This window comes from Pseudorasbora parva, chromosome 5 (genome assembly GCF_024679245.1).
Source record: "Pseudorasbora parva isolate DD20220531a chromosome 5, ASM2467924v1, whole genome shotgun sequence".
Taxonomy (NCBI): domain Eukaryota; kingdom Metazoa; phylum Chordata; class Actinopteri; order Cypriniformes; family Gobionidae; genus Pseudorasbora; species Pseudorasbora parva.
This window is the reverse complement of record NC_090176.1, coordinates 20,361,781-20,381,872: the sequence shown is the minus strand read 5'-3', so window position 1 is coordinate 20,381,872 and position 20,092 is coordinate 20,361,781. Positions and strand designations below refer to the sequence as shown.

The 20,092-nt window shown below is 38.0% G+C and overlaps 1 protein-coding gene across 3 annotated transcripts in view; it reads right to left on the bottom strand.

Moving 5' to 3' along the window:
* st6gal2a (ST6 beta-galactosamide alpha-2,6-sialyltranferase 2a) overlaps positions 1 to 20,092 on the bottom strand; it is a 97,509-nt gene that overhangs the window by 65,007 nt on the left and 12,410 nt on the right. Inside the window, exon 1 of one of the 3 annotated variants that reach the window (XM_067443441.1) lies at positions 4,183 to 4,310. The exons of the other annotated variants lie outside the window; for them this stretch is intronic. The gene's annotated coding sequence lies outside the window, so the exon portion shown is untranslated. Of the gene's footprint in view, positions 1 to 4,182; positions 4,311 to 20,092 lie in introns of those variants that run through there. 3 annotated transcript variants of the gene reach the window in all.

Sequence of the window (20,092 nt, the reverse complement as noted above, 5' to 3'; positions counted from 1 at the left end):
GCTATACAGAGTAAGTTTTATCCAAGGCTCAGCTTACTAGTGTTGTCATGATACCAAAATTATGATTTCAATATTATACCACACTAAAATACCTCGATACTGATAATAAATCAATACCACAGTAAAAAAAAAAAAAAAACATCCATACAGAGATCACATTATCAGTCATGTTTTCATTCACTAACCTTTCACTTCTCAACAGGTCGGGATGACCAACATCTTATTTCATGATACGAGTAATTTAATATTTCTTAAATGTAATTTTATAACTATAATATTGATTTTTATTTGTACTATGTTTTTAAAAATAAGCAAAAAATAAACAAATTACAAACAATATGGCACGTTTTATTTTTCAGCTACATTAGGTCTATTTTACAGTAGCAAGTCAAGAAAGAAATTAAATAACCAAAATATTAAACTGCTTAGTCTTCACTAAAATTGAACTATACACTAGGGTTGGACATCCTTTTGATTTGATCGATTCTGATTCCAATTCTGATTCTTACTTTCGATTCCAGTTCTTTTTGATTCTTGATTACGATTTTGAGGAAACGCTATATACTGTCAAACAGATATTTTTAATATAATCTTTTTTTTTTTTGTCCATCTATTGAAAGTCTAGGCAATCAAACATTTCTTATGAAGAGATCACTTTATATAATAAAGCATTTTCTCATATATAAACATTGACCAATTACTATTAAAACTCTCTCACAAATATTTGCCAACTCAATGTATTTTTTACAACGGTGTAATTGTGTTGCAATAGCTTACACACAACACAAGGAAGCTTGAATTTGAATGGTAAATTTTATTTAAAAAGACGAGTAAATAGTAATAAAATAGGAACAAATAAAGAGATTACAACCAATAGTACAAATAAATACAATAGAATTAAAGATACAAATGAAATAGACTGCTTTATTTTTCAGGTAGGTCTAACATTCAGGTAAGAAACTGAATAATAATAATAAAAAAAAAAACGCAAAGTAATTCAATTTAAAATAACATTGGATAATATTCTTTAAAAAAAATGAAATAGCCTACAGATGAAACCATTAAAGTTACACAAGTTGATCAGTCAAGAGCAGTGTGATCGTTTGTCTTTTTGTAGTACAAATAACTGCTGTCCCTTTAAGTCCTAACGCACGCATGGATCCTAAACACTGTTGCTGTTACTCATTCTTCCTTAACTGTTTACAACTGTGTTTACACACTTCAAGATGTGCACTGAGGATTTTGACCAATAATAAGCTGGAAAAAGAAGCAAATGTTTGCAGTTGTATTGTATGCTTCACTTCAGATGTGAGCACAAAATCTGCGGATTATTAGAATTGTGCAATCCCGCGCGAAATTCAGACCAATCACACACAACACCAACACGCTATCATGAGGAAAAGTCCAGCAGAACGCGTGTTCGCTGTGTTCGGAAGGTTAACCGGGCTGAATAAGAATATGCAGGTGGCTATTGGTTATTCTTATATCAGTGTGGAGAGGCAGGACATAGCGAGCACCAGGAGAGTGAATTGTCCACCATGTAGCCCCGCCCACCGACTCGTGAAGCTAAACGGGCAAAAAACAGTGTCTAACATAACATACCTTAGCACGCTTACACAGGAATCACTTATTTGTTGGTTCAATCAGGATCAACAGATTCGATCGGACATGTAATGTTATGGGCCAGGGGTCTCACAAAGCCCAACGTCCCAGGGATATGCGTTTTCCAGACGGGCTACCAAAACGTAAGCACGTCGGCAGGCCGGTGAATCTTAAATAGTGAAATAACATTAATTTCTTGATCTGCGCTGTTCACTCTCTTGACTTGACACCTGTGTGTGTGGTTCGCACTTATATATCCACCGATTGGGAGGGCCAAATAATAAAACAAAACAATTCCATCGCGGGTCGATGAGAGATACATTTTGTTTGTTTGATACATACATTTTGAGAGCTCTGTCAGATAATTATTACAGTTACCGCGTTCAAAATAATCCCTCCCGTCAACTGACAAGGGAGTTGAAGCTCATTAAATATGCAAATCTTCTCCAATCCTAGCCTCCAAAAATAGCCTATTACTTATTAGCTATGACTTTTTTGTATAAAACAGTATTAAAAAAAATTAAAAAGCCAGTTCATGACACCATTAATAAATGTATAATTTTTTGTGGAATTTAGAATAGAGTCTTTGGTGATCTGTCAGCTGGGGTGGGTTTTCCTTTTTACCAACTAGAAGTTCACGTCAACCTCGTCTCTACATAACTGGTTGTAACAAGCTTATTGACATGTCAGGCTGCATCAAAAAATTGAGAGCATTATTGCAGCCATCTGAAGGCACCCATACATTTATGACAAATGCTTATTCATACAGAGACCAGACAAAAAAAAAGAAGATAGCAAGTGAGGAAGTTGGACTACTTGGCAAGTGATGAAAATATACGTCTGCAACTCGACTCTAGCTATAGTTTTACATAACTACTATTGCTGCTCCAACTGCTAACCAGTTCATAGTTATCTCCAAAATGGTTGATAAAAAAAGACGTGTTGGTAAAGACTCATCGTGCCATGTTTTTATTCACGCAAGTAATGCAAAAAAGTAATCTAGAGCAAGTAACGTGATGCGAATATTCACTTCTCTTTTTGTGCACATACCATTAGAGATCCAACGAATGTACTGCGTAAGAAAATTCAGCGACATTGCTACATTAAAGCTACACTGTGTAACTTTTTTAGTTTATTCTTAGCTAAAAACACTTAGTTCTTTCAAAAATATGTGTGCTCATTAATGCATAATTACTTATTTCAAGTAATAAAGTATTGTCGTAAGTTTATAATATGCCATTGAAAATACATACGGGTGAGGGGTTTGAATGCCGGTCGCCATGTTGCCCCTCCATCTCGAAAGTACATTAGCCAAAGAGGGACATACCCGTAAATTCAAGCTTCGCCTTTTGCGTTTAAACACGCGATAGCACAGTGTCGAATGTGAAGAGGGGGATTGCCATGTTAATCTTGGACTAAATCAGCCACCTTAGGAGTTTAGAGGAACAGAAACTAATATTCACTGGATGGTCATATGCCTTTTCACTGCTAGATGGGGGAAAATATCACACGGTGTAGATTTAAACTATTATTTATAAAATAATGCAATAGTATTGTGAGTTCAACGCCATGATTTATGACTCTTGAGTGTATCGTTACACCCCATCAATGACACAGCCTTGCAATGCCCTCTGAAAATGACGCTTAGGACAAAATGACATAATGGCCTGAGAATGCTGTACATCAGTGCAGTCTTGACTTGACGGCAGTACAGAGCAGCACTTTCATTAGAGAGCAGTAATTCATACACCGTATTGATCTGTCTGCCGTTTATGACAGTGGAACCGCAAGCGCCTTCAAATCAGAGTCAAAATGAACCAAAGACTTGAGCAATTCAATAGCTCGGCTGAAAAATACAAAAGAGGGAGAGGGGAGTGAGGCTGTAGAGAGTCAGTGAAAAGAAAATTGATTTAGAAATGAATGCCTAAATTAAAGAAATAGTTCGGCCACAAATGAAAATTCTCATTGTCACTCGTGTTTCTCAAAACCAGTGTGACTTTTCTGTTATGCAACAAAAATAAAAAAAGGAGTGTTTATTTTTCATACAGTGAAGTCAATGGGGACCAAATCTGTCAAGCAAGATGATCACAAAAAAAAAGACCCTCATTTCAGAAATAATATATGACTTAATATATGAATCAATCATATGGACCATTTTATGTTCCTGTTTTTCTTTTCTTTTTTTTTAATCTAGACAGCACCAGGTCACCATTCACTTTCATTATACAGAAAAGATCAGCGTGAACATTCTTCAAAACATCTCCTTTTGAGTTCCACTGAAGATAAGTCACGCATGTTGAAAGTCATCCAGATGAGTAAAAGGATGTGATTTTTAGGTCCTTTACCTTTTATTTCTGCATATAAAAGGGCGAGGATGAGCACAATCACACTGCCATTCAATTTCCCACCACACACTCCCCTCTTTCCCGAAGCCCTGTGGAACATGAGAGGCGACTCATAAAAATCACACCCGGTGTCACTCAAGAACCCTCAAATGAGGCATGATTCATGTTCATGCGTAATTTAACACCATAAAAAGAGAAGGAAGAAAACAACTTGATAACAAAAAGCGCCACTCACCACCGTTAATGGTTTTCGATTTGCGTCTTGCAGGTGTGCTAGCGCCGTGGAGTGTTACGTTTAGGTTGTGGTGACAATAATGCCTCCCAAAAAAATTCCATCTGCTCAGTGTAAACTCCACTGCGACTCTTACAGACAGCCTTACAGGCCCTGGGAAAAGAGGGTAGGATGGAACCCCTATGAAGTCGAGTCAAAGGAGCTTTAAACACTGCACATGGACAGCTGTGAAGTGATCCGCTCCCATTCCTCCCTCTCAGTCGTCCTCTTTCTGTCTGTCTGAGAGAGAGATCTCTGGTTTCAGCCCTATTTTAGATGAGGACTAAATCGTCACATTTAAATAAGTCTGGCTTGGCTCTCTGCTTCTGATCTACAACTTCAACAGTAGCCTGAACAGGAAGTGCCGCTATAATCGCCAAAAACAGCACTGTGACCTAAAGGTTAGCAATAAAAAAAATAAAAAACATGACATCTGAACATACATAATCTGTTCCAAAACCTAGCGGGCTGACTATGTCGAGTCATAACTCGATTATGGTCTGGCAAAGCTTCATAGATAAATCATTTCCAAAGGGACGTCACCAACGGACGATGACGAATGCAGAGCGATGGAGAAACATCTGAGACGGCAATTCTCTGTTTGTGATTTTGAGGAAGATGTAGCAGTGGCTTCTGACGACTTTTGCCATTGTTGTAAAAAAAAAAAAAATATGACAAAAGCTGGTGTCCACCACCACTAGATCAACTTTTTTGCAAAATTTGGAAAACCTAATAGCATCTCAGACCAACTGAAACATCTCGGATTGACGGTCGAACAGAAAACATCCAGCTCTGATCGTATCGGCACCCGTTGTAAGGCATTTGTATCGGCATCCATCTTTGTAATGTACAAAATCTGCGTCACTGTCGCTGTGCTGTCTTTACCATTTGAAGCAACGTTTCTGATTGGTCCGTGATTTCGACGGATTAGAAATGGCCTTGAATGGGCTCTTTGCCAGACTACTTCCAGAGCAAATCTAAATTTGCCGGAAGTTGTCTGGGTTTTCCCAGGCTGGTTGACAGCTACACAGAAAGGGCAAAGTCAACTGTTTACATTTGTAGCGGACAGGATGTTGCCATCTGAGGGGAGAATAGTCACTTTCAGGGATAAACTGAAAAAGAACAAGTATTTGACTTTTGCTTCCCTGTTTGGAGTACAACAGTCAGACCCAATCACTGGGAAGGCAAAAACTGTCAAGGCAGACACAAACATTCTACAACGCCTCATTGCTGCATATGAGGCAGGACGCCCAGTCAACCTCAAAAACATTATGATGCATGAACTAATCCATGCACTGCATTTTGCAAATGCAGAAAGTCCAATGATACTTGTATGAACAAATAACTTTTGGAATATCTGTTATCACAGTATTGTTACTTGATATTGTCGAAATTTCAGTGAGTTCCAGCAGCCATTTAAACATTAAAAACTGTCCCTTTCATGTTAATGTTGTTTTTTCATTGTTTACATATTTAAATATTCTGAGAATGCAGAGTTTAGTTCTAATGATAAATCTTTAAACTGCAATAAATGCACTAAAAAGTTTTTTTTGTTTGTTTTTGGCAGCCATTTTGTTTTTATTGTTTGTGCCAAAACAGTAATGTTTACAACTTGTTATACGGCAGAAATGGATTCAGCACCTAAAAATCATATAGAAACAACACTTGAAGTACTTTTCCTCAAAAATGCCTACTGCATCTTATCCAGGGCTATTTATCTATTTTGGGACTCGACTATGATAGTCTATTACACAATAATGAGGTGTCAAGCAAATATGGTTGAGTTTACCATAGATCACGGCCATGAAAGCCTTAATTAAACCTGTTCATCATATAAAATCACTTGTGTCTCTTGAATAATTATATCAATTCATATAACATACACCGTAGCATGCGGGATATTCTCTCTCTCTCTCTCTCTCTCTCTCTCTCTCTCTCTCTCTCGACCCAGATATGACAAGTGCGGTTCTGTTTATTAGATAGTGTAGTTAGTAGTGTTCTACGCTGAGGATATTATTTTCATAATTTATTTTGTTTAGCTTAGCGTTTTGCTAATATGGTTAATGTGTTTGTATTACAAAACTGTTAACCTATTCTACCTAATATGTACATTCGTATTGAGTTGCTCTACAGCAGCTTGTAAGGAGCTCCATGTCTACGACAAATGTAGTAGTTGTTCATGCAGTGTGCTCCAAATCAGCCTGGAAATGAGGTTCTATTTTAGTTAGGATGTTACCTTTGAAGGTGGCTACCTATCTAGGCAGTCCACTAGGTTCTGGAACAGAGATAGTATCTGTGTGAGTGTGTGCCAAGTTGGCGCTCAACACGAGGTATTGCACTCACTCTGCAGGCAACCGTTTCGGCCCTCATTCCAACCATCTAGCAGGCTGTCAGTCACACACACACACACACACACACACACACACACACACACACACACACACACACACACACACACACACACACACACACACACACACACACACACACACACACACACACACACACACACACACACACACGCTCCCTGCCTGGTTTTAAAACAAATCCTCCATAAGGGCTCTCCTCTGAGTGACGCAGAAGCACAGCAACTATCTCAGAGGAAAGAAAGCAAACAGCTTTGGATCATGTCAGAGCAGGGAAAAAGAAAAATGTCTCACTCTTGGGACTCTTTGGAATCTAAGAAAAAATAAACTAAAATGCTTTAACGGTTCTTCTGTATAGGCTAATAATTAGCTGTACATTTCTCATTTCCACAACTGAATGAAACAGAATGCAGGATAGTGCAAATAAAAACAGAGTGCAAATAAACCCGTTCCCCTTCAGTACTCCATTGACTTTAGGAAGGCATAATACATTGTTACTTTTTTTCTTTACTTTTTCTAATATTAGAGATTAATTAATTGGTATCAGATTATATTGGATATCAAATTGCACTATAAATGTATCTTTTTATATTTAGATCAGCATCTGCCTTTTAACACCAACTTGAAAGTTAATCTTTAAAAAAAAAACATTTAATAACAATGTAATCTTCTGCAAATATCAAAACGAACATTGATTTTTCATAATGTACATTATAATGCCGTGACACTTACATTTTTAGCATTTAGAATGATTGATTTTTTTCTGCCTTTTTTATTGGATTTCGGCCATAACATTAAAATAATTATTGGCTTATTTGTATAGATCATCATTTTAATATTAGTCAATAACTGATAGACAACAAACCAAGAGTTGTAATGCAGCAAGTTTTAAAATAAAATAATCTGTACAAATAAGAAAGTTGGAAATAAAACGCACACCAAAACTCACAGGAAAGATGCTCCTATCCAGATCTTTAATTCTCTGAGAGAAAAGCCTATTAAGGTGACCAAAGACTAAAGAAAATCACACACCTCTACCCATACCAGGGCTCCATCTGTTCCACAGGAAACATGGATGAACTTTGACCCTGAGAGTGGCGGTCCAGAAAGCCGGCATGTACCTGGGCACAGGATGACGTCTGGTATTCAAACGGGAGGAGACAGACAGTCTCCCAACTGTTCTTATGAACAGAAGCCAAATCTCACACACATGACTATTGGCACCATCACGCTATCACGCACAAGTAGCCACCCACCAATGCACCCCAGTCCACTAGCAGGAAGTGTATCTGAATACACACTCACACACTTTAATCCATACACTCCAATGAATCCACATGCAGGGCAGATTGGGGTCTTATTATAGCTGCCACCCGGTGTAACTTAAAGGGTCAGTTCACACAAAAACAATTATTCACTCACTCTCATGCCGTTCCTAACCTATATGACTTTCTGTATTCTGAAGAAAACTTGTTTATATCCAAATGTTATTTAAAATATGTTTCCGCAAAAGAAAGAAAGTCACAGGTTAGCAACGTGTGAGAGTAAACGACAATTTTCAAGTGTTCGGGTTTAGTAAGATTGTCTTTGTTTTAAAAGAAAATAGCACATTTATTTATCAAGTCACTGACAGTCAAGATTTTTACATAGCCATGTTTCCATCGACCTATTTTTATCATCGAAAATAATGCTGGATGGAAATGCCAATATGTGCATAAATCACGACAGGAAAATATTTACAGACTAAATCTTACGTGCATCAGAACTGCAGAGCAGATCTTGCTTGTAAAACTGGACTAGCCAGCGGATCGCTTTTGTTGCACAGCATCTCAAATGTTGTTTTAGTTATTTTGAAATGGCTGAGCCATAGTCTGTCATCAAAATGATTTGGTATAATGACGCCCCAGAAGGGTCTCGCATGATTGAATTCCTAAACACCAGGCACCTGAACGCAAGAGAACATGACATTGTTTATTGCATTTCATCAGTGGGTTTTGAGATGGCACCACTGTAAAAAAAAATGTAGGGGTGTTTTATGTAGGGGTGTCACAACTATATAATTGCAATACGAAAATGCAACAATATGTATCATGGATAGTGACAATCTGTATCATGTACAGTTCAGCCAATATAAAAATGATAGTGTTAGAAGAAAAAAGACAAAAAAAAAATCAAGTTCCCAGTTTTAGTGTTAGTACTACATTCAACTACTATGTATAAACATGTATAATAATTGCAGTGGGGGAATATTTGTCGGTCCTAATAATTCCAAAACTAAAATAAATTCTGTATTTTAAGCTTCAGAATCATGAATCTTTTTGTTCTGGTGTAACCATTGTCATGTCCATTGGGTTACAAACACCAGGTCCAAGCCTAATGATCTCTACCCCTAATGTAATACAAAATTTAGCATTTTAAATCAATAGTAACTTTTTTTTTTACTGCAATAATATCGTATTGTAAAGTCAATTTCGTGATATGTATCGAATTGTGACATGAGGGTATTGGTACACCCCTAGTTTGTGATATTCCAATTTTGTGGACATGTTAAATTCACAACTTTGAATGGGAACCCATAAATGCATGCATGCATTCATACACGTATACATCTCAAAATAGAAAACCTCAAATTTCACAGTCTTGGTGATTTTACTCTATCAAATGTATGCAGCTTTGATGAGCAAAAGAGACTTCTTATGTGTAATGTAACCATAACGACACAACTGATCAGGTGGTATATTTTACCATTTTTTGTCACGGTTTAATATCCTTCATTTCCTTATTCAAGATAAGGCCACACCATGACCACAGTGAAGAACAGAGCCAGCAGAAAAAGCACTAGTGATATCAGCAGAACCCTGGTGGTGAAACCGGTGCAAATTATATGCAAGGAAAAAAATGTGCAATCAGACAGATTGCTCACATGTTATTCAGACAGGGAATGCATTGTATAACTCAGCAGCACATGCAACAAAGAACTTTCTGTCTCTTTCCATGCATCGTGCAATCAGTTTGTTGCTGAATGCGGCCTTTTGTCTGAGCTGCGTGCCAAGTACGGAGGTAGCATTCATGCTACATGATGGAGTACAGATTGGCGAGTGTTCTTTCAGTAACCGGCTCTAACGTGCCAGGGCAGCGTCTGATAGCTGAGCCAGATTTCCTGATGACTCTGTTAAAGTTTATTTTCATTCATGCTGCTGACCACACATACCGTGGTAAAGAAAAAAGGATGCCACTGTCCCCAAGAGACTAGTCAAACACTTCCATTAACACAGACTGCAAACAGTCATAACCTCTTCACCTGATACGGGAACCAGTCCTTTTCAAGAGCCCCTGTGTAAAGAAAGTCTGGTCCAAATGCATTTCTGGATAAACACAGTATTGTGATCAGATGAGGACAGTGCCGGTTTTTGGTGCCCTGTCCCCATCTGGAGCTGTCCCCAGAAAAGGGACAATAAGCCCAACCAACATATCAATGGTTACAAGATAAATTCTTTAGTGATTATTTTCACCAACAGAGGGGGCTGCAAAATACACTGATAACTTTTTGAACGCAACCTGGGCAGAGCAGAGCGCTGTTATCAATTACAAAAGAGACACCGTTAACACTACATTATCAAAAATGTGTATTTTTGTAAACATAGGTCTCAGATAAGGAACCATGTAAGGGATCAGGCTTATTCCTAAATTTTTTCTAAAAATGATATTTATTCACTCTGTTATTGAATTTATTCATTATTTAACTCAGACACACTTAAAAGCATGCTAATTTAATTGAATCAATCTAAAAATAGTGTCAAATCTACAATTATGTAATACTGGTGTTCAGTATATAAAAGCAAACTCTTCACACTATTATGAACAACCCAGTTTATGTCTTAATTCTCCTCCTTCCTTTTAATATTAAATACATATCACCAATATAGGTGGATGAGCTGCAAGCAGTCAGTGGCAGTCAAACAGAAAAACTGAGGAAGGTATGTGAGGTGGAATAAATTTACTTTTTCTTTGAGTTGCCCGCCCCCCCCCCCCCCCCCATGTGTTACATGTATGCCTGTTTTGTCTGTGTCGGTTTAGATTGAGGGTGCATCTCAATCAGCTCCCTAGTTCATTAGTCAGGGTACTGATCAGGGAGTCAGCCCATTTACTTATGTCCTGATCAGTGCCCTGACTAGTGAACTAGGGTGCTGATTGAGACGCAGGGTGTGTTTCTCCCCAGTTCAGTTAATTAGTCATGTCAGTCACCTGTGCCTTGTTCTTCACCTGCACCTTGTGATCCCCATTTGCCCTGTGTATTTAAACCCTCAGTTTGCCCTCAGTGTTTGTCGGTTCTCGTTTGAATGTAGCTGTGTTTTTTGTATTCTTGAGGTTCTGATTAAAATACCGGTTCCCTTTCTCCTTCCTCTCCGTGAACTTATCTACGACACAAACGAACCGACTGAAACAGTTTTTTGCAGCTTTTTTTTTTTTTCTTTCTTTCTTTTGTTGCCCCATCTTCCCATGGCCCTTCCCGACGTCCAGCTTATCTGCCTGGAGCAGGGAGACCGCCTGCTGGAAGCACACACCTGGGACTTTCTCCAGCTCACATGCCTGTCCTGTTTCCCTGACCACTCGCTCAGTGTGTTCTACTGCGCCGGCCTGAGCAAGCGGTCAAAGGCACGCGTTCCAGTGGGCAGTCCAAAGGAAGACATCACCGCATTCGTGGAGTGGGTACTGTTAAATAACCACTCGCCATTTATCATCGGCCCCGCTGAGGAGGACAGCATTACCAGCCTCACTTCACCACTGCCAGAGACCAGCCAACCACCACCAGTGAGTGACACGAGTTGCACGAGCCCACCGCAGACCGGGGGGACCGGCCACCGCGGATGACGAGCCCATACCAAGGACAAGGACGGAGGGTGTCATCACCATGGAGCCAGGACCACCAACAAAGGTCTGACCAGGTGTGTGAGCCGGCAACGCCGAACGTCGCTGAGGGAGTCATTGTGGAGTTCGAGGGCTGGGAGGAAAGCCCCACACACAACACCTACACGGTGGATGAGCTGCAAGCAGTCAGTGGCAGTCAAACAGAAAAACTGAGGAAGGTATGTGAGGTGGAATAAATTTACTTTTTCTTTGAGTTGTCTTCCCTGTGTATCCAGTGTTCTCCGAGTCTCCTGAGGGTCAATAATTCCCACCTAGCCTCCCTCTCCCACCTCCTCAGTTGGTCCACCCCTCAGTGCTTCCCTCGCTGCAGCCCTTCTGCCCCTCTGCGCCATCCACATGCTGTGTGGGGACGCCGAGTGTCTTCTGGCCACCAGCTCTGTACATCACTGAGGTTTCCCATCTCCGCCTTCAGCCTCGGTGCCCCCCGTTCCGCCTCGGCCCGTTGACTCTTCGGCGCCCCCTTGGCTCCTCCCTATTTAAGGGTATATTTAAACCCTTAGTTTGCCCTCAGTGTTTTTTGGGTCTCGTTTGAATGTAGCGGTGTATTTCTCAGTTTCTGATTAAAATACCCGTTTCCTGCCTCCGTGAGCTTATCTACGACACACAACTTGTAACAGTATGGTAGTTTATGGGTGCTCTCTCTGCTTGGTTAGAAAAAAAACTAACTTTGTGTTCAGCAGAACAAAAACTATTGCAACTTTGGAACAACTTGAGGGCGCGTAAATGACAATTTTCATTTTTGGGTGAACTATCCCTTTAAGACATATGTAGTTCTATTGATGTTTTAACATTACACAAATCGAAACAATGAATTAAACATTTCTTTCAAAATTAACAAAAACCTGACAGGGTAAAATACTGATGGAGCTAACAAATACTGGTACAATGTAAAAACATCTTGCATACCATAAAGCCCATCTGAATTATAAAATTAGGCTATCCATCTCGTAGTGAAACCCATGTAGACTACCAAAATTTAATTAACAAAAAGCTTATTGTAAATGGGTCTCCCGTTTTAAAATCATGTACGGTGGAAGTTTGTTCCCATCAGCGAGGCATACAAATTGCAAAGTCACAGGGCTCATAGAAAGGAACCCTGTGTCCCAATTTTCCTAGTATTCTAAAATAGAATTAGTATGTCCCAAATCGTAGTATTCTGAAAAGAGTATTCCAAAGCTACACGGATGGTTTACTATTTCCGGTCAGAATTTGAAGTGCAGATCGACGCACACTCTAACGGCTGATATTGCCCACAACCCATTTCGATTTGGACGAGGATTCGATTAGAATTAAAAACGTGGATAAAAAGTGTTAGGGAAAACTACAAACATAATGGATGTGTGAGTCCAACGGTTAAGTAGAGAGATATGGTAGGAAATTAAACTGACTGTGGAGGATTTAAACTGTGACGATGATTGGCAGTTTTAAAAGACAACGGGATGCACGTAACTAAGCGTCAGAGTCCGTTAAAGATGACGAAGTAGTATGTCCTGACACTTGCATACTCTTCTGCTACACACTCAAAAGTGTGTACATTTTCTTGACAAAAAGAGGACATACTTTTAGGACATAGTATAAGTAGGCGAATTGGGACGCAGAATAAGATTACTTTGACTGTTAGCGTCTTTTTGCACTCGCTATCTTCTAACATTAACCGTATTTGGCGCCACCTGTTGTTGCGGGTGTATTATTGACATGTAAAAGTCTAAACCCTGAATAAAAAACTTTTTTTTTTCTTCAGGTGTTTTAAAAAAAACATAATTTCCTTATGTTCGGAACAATACAGTATACCAATATGATTGTATTCACTTCCGTTCAAAGGTTTGGGGTTAGTAAGATCTTTTAATATTTTTGAAAGAAGTCTCTCAAGCTCACCAAGACTGCATTTATTTGATCAAAAAAACAGAAATACAGTGAACAAATAACACTTCAAAATAACCTTTCGGTTTGAATATGTACAGACTCATTACACCTGTTTTCACTCAGAAATCATTCTAATATGCCTTTGTTACTCAGGAAACATTAATAATAATGTCAAAAACAGTTATGATGAATAGAAAGTCCAAAAGAGCAGCATTCATTTAAAAAAAAAGAAATCTTTTGTAACATTATTGATGCATTCAATGTCACTTTTAATTCATTTAATGCATCATTGCTGAAAAAAAGAATTCATATTGACCTAACTTTTGAACGGCAGTGTATATCATCTCACATGAAACAACCATAATATGTCATGTTTTAAAAAAAAAAAAAATCAATAAGCCAACCATCAAGTGCTTAATAAGACGTGTGCGGCATCTGTCTGTGTAAATACATTTTCTACAGTTCCAAGACAGCTGCGGACACATTTTAATAATTAATTATGGCTTTACAGCAGCAATAAATGTTTTATGAAGTGGCAAAATGAAGTAGTTAATCGAAATTACCTACAGTTGCTATGGTGAATATTTTAAAGGGCATTTAGTGCAACAAAAACATGCGTTGGTAATTTCAATTACAGTTTTATGGCATTTAATTTGTTTCTTGGCAAAACCTTCTTCTTGGTATAAATTGTTTGTTTTTGTTTTCTGGTTAAGGGGGATTCAAAACATTGAATATTAAAGGTGTACCTCAGTGCTGGGAAGATGAATCTGTATTTAAACTGGGTCATTAATGTATTAGAAATGTGAAATTATTTTCTAATTTGGTGCTTTCTAGATTGAGAAAAGACAGAAAACAAATGTCTCATGGAGATGAAAGACAACAATTCCCAGAATGCTTCGCTGCCCTACAAGGCCACGCCCAAAGCCACCGCTACTGAATCACTGATCACTTTCACTTTCCCACCGCGTTCATCTTCATAAAATCAGTTCAGTTATAGAACAGACTAGGGATGCTTATTTCAGTTCATTTTCATGACTGACAACCGATGCTCATTAATCGATTATTAACCGTTAACTGATAAGACTATAATATTGAATTGGCATTACATAAAAATACAACTGATGAGTGTCTGTGACCCATTAAAAATACTTTTTTAATGTGTTTATTTTATTGTGCAAACAGCAGAATACAGAACAGCTCAACAACAGAAAACCGATTCACACTAGAGCCCTGCATTTATGCCCGAGCCCGACGGGCCCTGACTTTAAGCCCCTAGGGACGGGTTTCGGCCCAATTTTCCTATCATACCTAAACGTGGGCCAGGCTTCGGAGGACGTGGGCCAGGTTTTTAGGCTTCTCCTTCATTTTACATTTATTTTATTAATCAAAGACGACCCGGGTCGGGGACCTAGTAATATTGCGGGATTCGACCAGAGACGAGCGCTGTGTGAACAAAAGCCGAAACTAATGCCGCAACGTGTACGTAGTTATCGTGCGACTCCTAGAGCTTGTTTTTTCAATAATACAACCCTGCAGTGCCAGAAGAGCTAGTCTGTGTTTTAAATACCGAGAGTGTTCGCATACAAAAGAAACTAAAATGAAACAAGCAGAAATGTGTGCAAACTGGACACAAGTCGAGTCCACGGAGCTCCTTACTATCTGCGCTGAAGCTGAGATCGCTCGCCATTATACGTCACATCTGGATGTCACGTGCCAACTCGACCCGGGACCGTTAAGCGTTGTGTGTGAAAGCGCACATATTACGGTATTTCGCTGGCAGTGTGAATGGACCAAATCTAGCGGTCCGGGAACAAATGCCGGGTCGCATTATCCGTGTATTTGCCGGAATCGCAGTGTGAAAGGGGCTTATGAAACCATATTGTACAACAGCAGCACGCGTTTCTTCAGCTGCTAGAGTTATGGCCTTTTTACAACTGGTTCCTTTATTCCTTTTCTCTGACAGGTATCCATCTGATTGCGAAATGATCAGGAGCAGGCCTAAATGCCTTCCGAGATCATTCAAATATACTCCAGGGTTTCTACTGATAGAAAGCAATATGCTAATCGCTGAAGTAACCCTGTAACTCATTATATTGATAAAAAGCCCAACAAATGTTTTATATATATTTTATATAATTATATATAATTTTCATAAGATCCGCATTTCAACTAAATACTTTGAACCAAACTAAATTTACACAGACCCAACGGAAAAAAAAAACAGAAAGTTGTATGTTATCTGGATAAAATGGGTATTTCCAGGGGCAGTGATAAGAGGCTAAATGAAACCAACTTCCCAGCAGTCATATCTGACAAATCACCCAGAGCTCTGAATCACGAAGACAGCGCTCTATATCTGCTAACAGCGGGATGAACGCCTCGCAAAAGATTCCTGGGAAACACAAAGGTCTTTGCACAGCACAGACTGTCTTTTAGAGAGTACACGGCAAGTTCTAACTGAAATACCCAACACTCCTGTCTATTGTAATCAGGGAGGTTTGGAATACCTAGAAAAACACGTCAGCAGTCCCAGCTCAATGATTTCAAGGGTGATTGGCACAGACACAATACATAAAGCCCATTTGATTACAAATAACCAACCTCAAACAGAATAGCAATGCTTCATGAAGCTGACTGATGTATAAGGAAAATTGCATACGACTTCTTGTCACGCTGCATATGTGAAAAAAAAAAAAAAAAATCCTCTCTGCAAGTGCATACAAGCGAACAGGAAGGCTCAAATGAGTTTGAGCATGACAAACAGAAATGTCTGACCACATCTAACTACTTGTTTAGAAGCAGCTGCTAACTGACTGACTGCCCTGATAGCTTACTGGGGCATATACGTGCAAAGATGGTAGAGGTAGAAATGTTTTTTTCAACCAATATTGCAATAGAGCAGTTTTGAACTGTGGTTGTGTGGCTGTGGGAAACTGCTGCACATTTCTTGTAAACAGCTATTGCACATGTATATGCACCAAAATAATCAGACGATGGCTCAAACGAACTGAAAAGCCCTCATGTGAACACCTCAATCTATCGCACTGAGCTCAAAATATATCAAAAATATAATGTGCATGTTTTTACATTTGTCTTAAAAATGTGTTTGTGTGTTACAAACTGGTCACTGGAGGAGATCGTATATTTACAGAATTTTAGCTAAAAAGCTCTTCTGACGTGTTTGTTCTTTTTAGATTCTTGGCAAGAAAAAAATAGAAAAAAAAGGCTATTATCGCAGTAGCTTTCTGAATGCACAGACAGGGCGCCGAAATAGATTTAATGCACATGCAATTGAATATGTGAATCAAATTGCAAAGTAGGGTTCATAAGAACAGAATTTTCAGAATCTGAATACGAACTAGACTCATTCCGATTGAACATAAGTGCTTGATAAAACATTTTTTTAAATAAATAAATGAATAAACATAAAAATAATAATAAAATAATAATAATAAAAAGTATTATAATAATATAACTGTAAAACTGTGTGCCCATGTGCTGTTAAAATGAGCACAACGTTTTATTGTTAAAATTAAAGGCATTTAATTTAGAGAACACGGGATTCAAAGAAAATGCAAAAATAGTCATTACCACTGCATTTATTTATACAAAACATTAAAGGTGTCATGAATTGGCTTTTTAAAAAATTATTATACTGCTGAGGTTTTTTAAAACATTTTCCATTTACAGAGGAATTGGCCGTTTGTATTGTTTGTCCACCATAAGCAAAGCTGTGGCACACCGGTAATCTTGAATCTGAACACCTGTACGCAAGCTGCGCATGAGAGGGGGTTGTGATCAGCGCACACAAGCTTGATTGACACGGCTAAGACACTCCTCCTGGCTCTGATTGGTTGTTTCTTACAGGGAGCGGTGTATTTCTGCAAATGCCAATAGGACCAGTGGGAGGAGCCAGAGAACCGTGATTTTTTTTTTTTTTTTTTTTTTTTTTTTTTTTCACAGATTATCTGTCTCCTATTCTACTGTCAGGACATAATGACAGGTTTAACAAATATATAAATACATTTTTACTTAAGTTACCTACTGCAGCTTTAACCATATCCTGAGTCTATGGTTAGTACATGTCATTACTTATTACTCTGTACTTAAATGTATAATTGCACTGTAAAATGGACACCTTCAAATAAAGTGTAACATAATAGTTCACAATATTATTGTTTTTACTGGGTTTTTGATGAAATGCAGCCCTGGTGGGCATAAAAGACTTCAAAAGCATTTAAACTGGATACGCTTTATTGTATGATGCCCTTGTATAATTATATATTTAAGTACTAGGTAATATTAGGTACAGGCATGCAATTATGTATAATTTACTAACTACAGTAAGTATATGCGACATATAACAAGGAAAGTATATGTGACATATATAACAATAAAAAATAAAAAGTTAACAAACAATCTTAACCTCAAAGCAACAAGTCATTTATACCACTTTGCTTTATTGTGAAGAATTGTCAAGCACTTTACAACATCCAAACACTTTTTCTTAAATCACCATACACATACATACACACTCACCATTACAAAGTCAGCCGAGGATTACATAGAGACCGAATAACCAGAGACAAAATCCATAATTGTGGCACCATATCCAAGATGCATGTAATTAATACAATTAATAGCAAAAGGAATATTTGGAAATGTAAACTGATATTTCCTTATGACACACTAAAGCAAAAGATTTATATAACTTTTTTTAAATGGTAAAGAGTACGGAGCATATTGTTATAAGGCAGCGGCTATTTATAAGTGTTAATAGCAACTAGAATATTTTCACACCAAGTGTAAATAGAAATTTCATTAGAAAATTCACCCTAGCAAAAGATATTTACACTAAGTGCAAATAGCCGTAGATACTATTTACTAAGTAAAATATACTTAGTATATTTGGTGATATATAAAAATGGTGAGTAAAAATGGTGATATGTTACATTTACACCATATAAAATAATAGTTCTTTGCAATATGTGTAAATAGTAATTACATGCAATTTATACTTTTTGACAGATACATACACCTCAGTATTTTACCGTCCTACAAAGCAAAAAGGCAGTAACTACATAGTGCAAAACTGAGAAAAATGACTTTAAAGTTATCCTGTCATCCAGCCCAAGTAGTTGTAGATTACAGGACATGTGACTGTTTTGTTACTTTATATTAGCTTATTCTTTGTACATATCAATCCTCATTTTAAATTTGATATTTTACCCCTATTTTGCAGTTACTGTATTCTTGCTTTGTATTACTTACCCAAAACGTGGCACCATACGAAGGTAAAAGGCACTAACTACAGATTCTCCAAAACTATTTCTACTATACTTTTCATAGGTTAATATAAATAAAGGGGATCCAAATTAAATATATAACTGCTCTGCAGAAGTGTGTTTTTCTTGAAAGAATGGATGCTTACAGTAAAGAGAAAGATGCCAGTTTTGCACACAACTCGCTAACTTATCTAAACAGCGGATCTAGTCTTTAAACTGCGGCTGCGAAGAGAGTGTGTTTTAAGTTAAACTGTCAATTAAAGAATAACTGTTACACTGATAGCTGTGTTTATGGACAGTTATATGCTATTCTATTTTATTCTATTCTATAGATTGTGTTCACCATGGAAACAGTAACTTCACAGCAACACGGTTAATTTTTTGTTTTGTTAGATAAAACATAAGAATACAATAACGGATGTTATTGTACTCATGTTTTGTTTCACTATAGGGATTTTTGCAGTTACTGTACAAACGACTACCATTTTTCTCCAAACGACACACATTTAAGTTGAGATGTTTTGTCACATAACAAAGGATGCCTTGAATAGCATGAAAATAATAACTAATTTTTGACCAAAAATGCAGTTACTGCCTTTGTGTTTTGTAGGGCAGTATAGTACTGTGCCTTCAATATTGAATCCGGCATGAATGGTGCAACACACTTATGTGAGTAAAACATATTTTTTATATGTAATAGTAGTCCCGGGGCTGTGTTTTCCAGACGGGCAAAAATGCAAAAATAATATTCCAATCAGTTGTGGGTGGATGAGAAATAATAAATAATTGTGTTTGTTTGATAAAGACGTTCACAAGCCCTGTGATCGAGAGAATCATTCCGGTTGCCACTTTCAAAATAATCTCTCCCTCATGTGAACTGGGAGCTGAAGCTCATTAAATATGCAAATCTTATCCAATCCTAAAAAAAATAAAATAAAAATCACATGAATGTCATTAGTTGACCTTAGACAACAGTATTATCATTCTTTTTTAAAGCCAGTTCATGACACCTTTAAGCCTTACACTTTACTAATTCTGCCGCTGAAGACTGTTAAGACAGAGCTATTTCGAATGGCACTTGCCAACAAGGCACGGTGTTTGCACTTGGTGTGAATAGACACTCCGGATAAAAAGGAATTTAAACAAAGAGGAAGTTAAACAAAGATCTATCATACAAAATGATATCTTGAATTGATGTTTTGGTCTTCCGGGCCTACAGTCATAAACACACCCTTCACTCCCACTGCAAACAGTGTAGGTGCCGTGTCTTTGATCACAAGCTTCCCATTTCGGCAGAGAAGTCATCTGCGCATAGTATTTTCACCACTGCAGAATTAGCAATTACCTGAACATGCCACCACAGTGACCTGCTCGCACCCAGCTAAGGGCTTTACAAGCTTTCTGTTAGACTCAATTACACTTGTGTTGTGT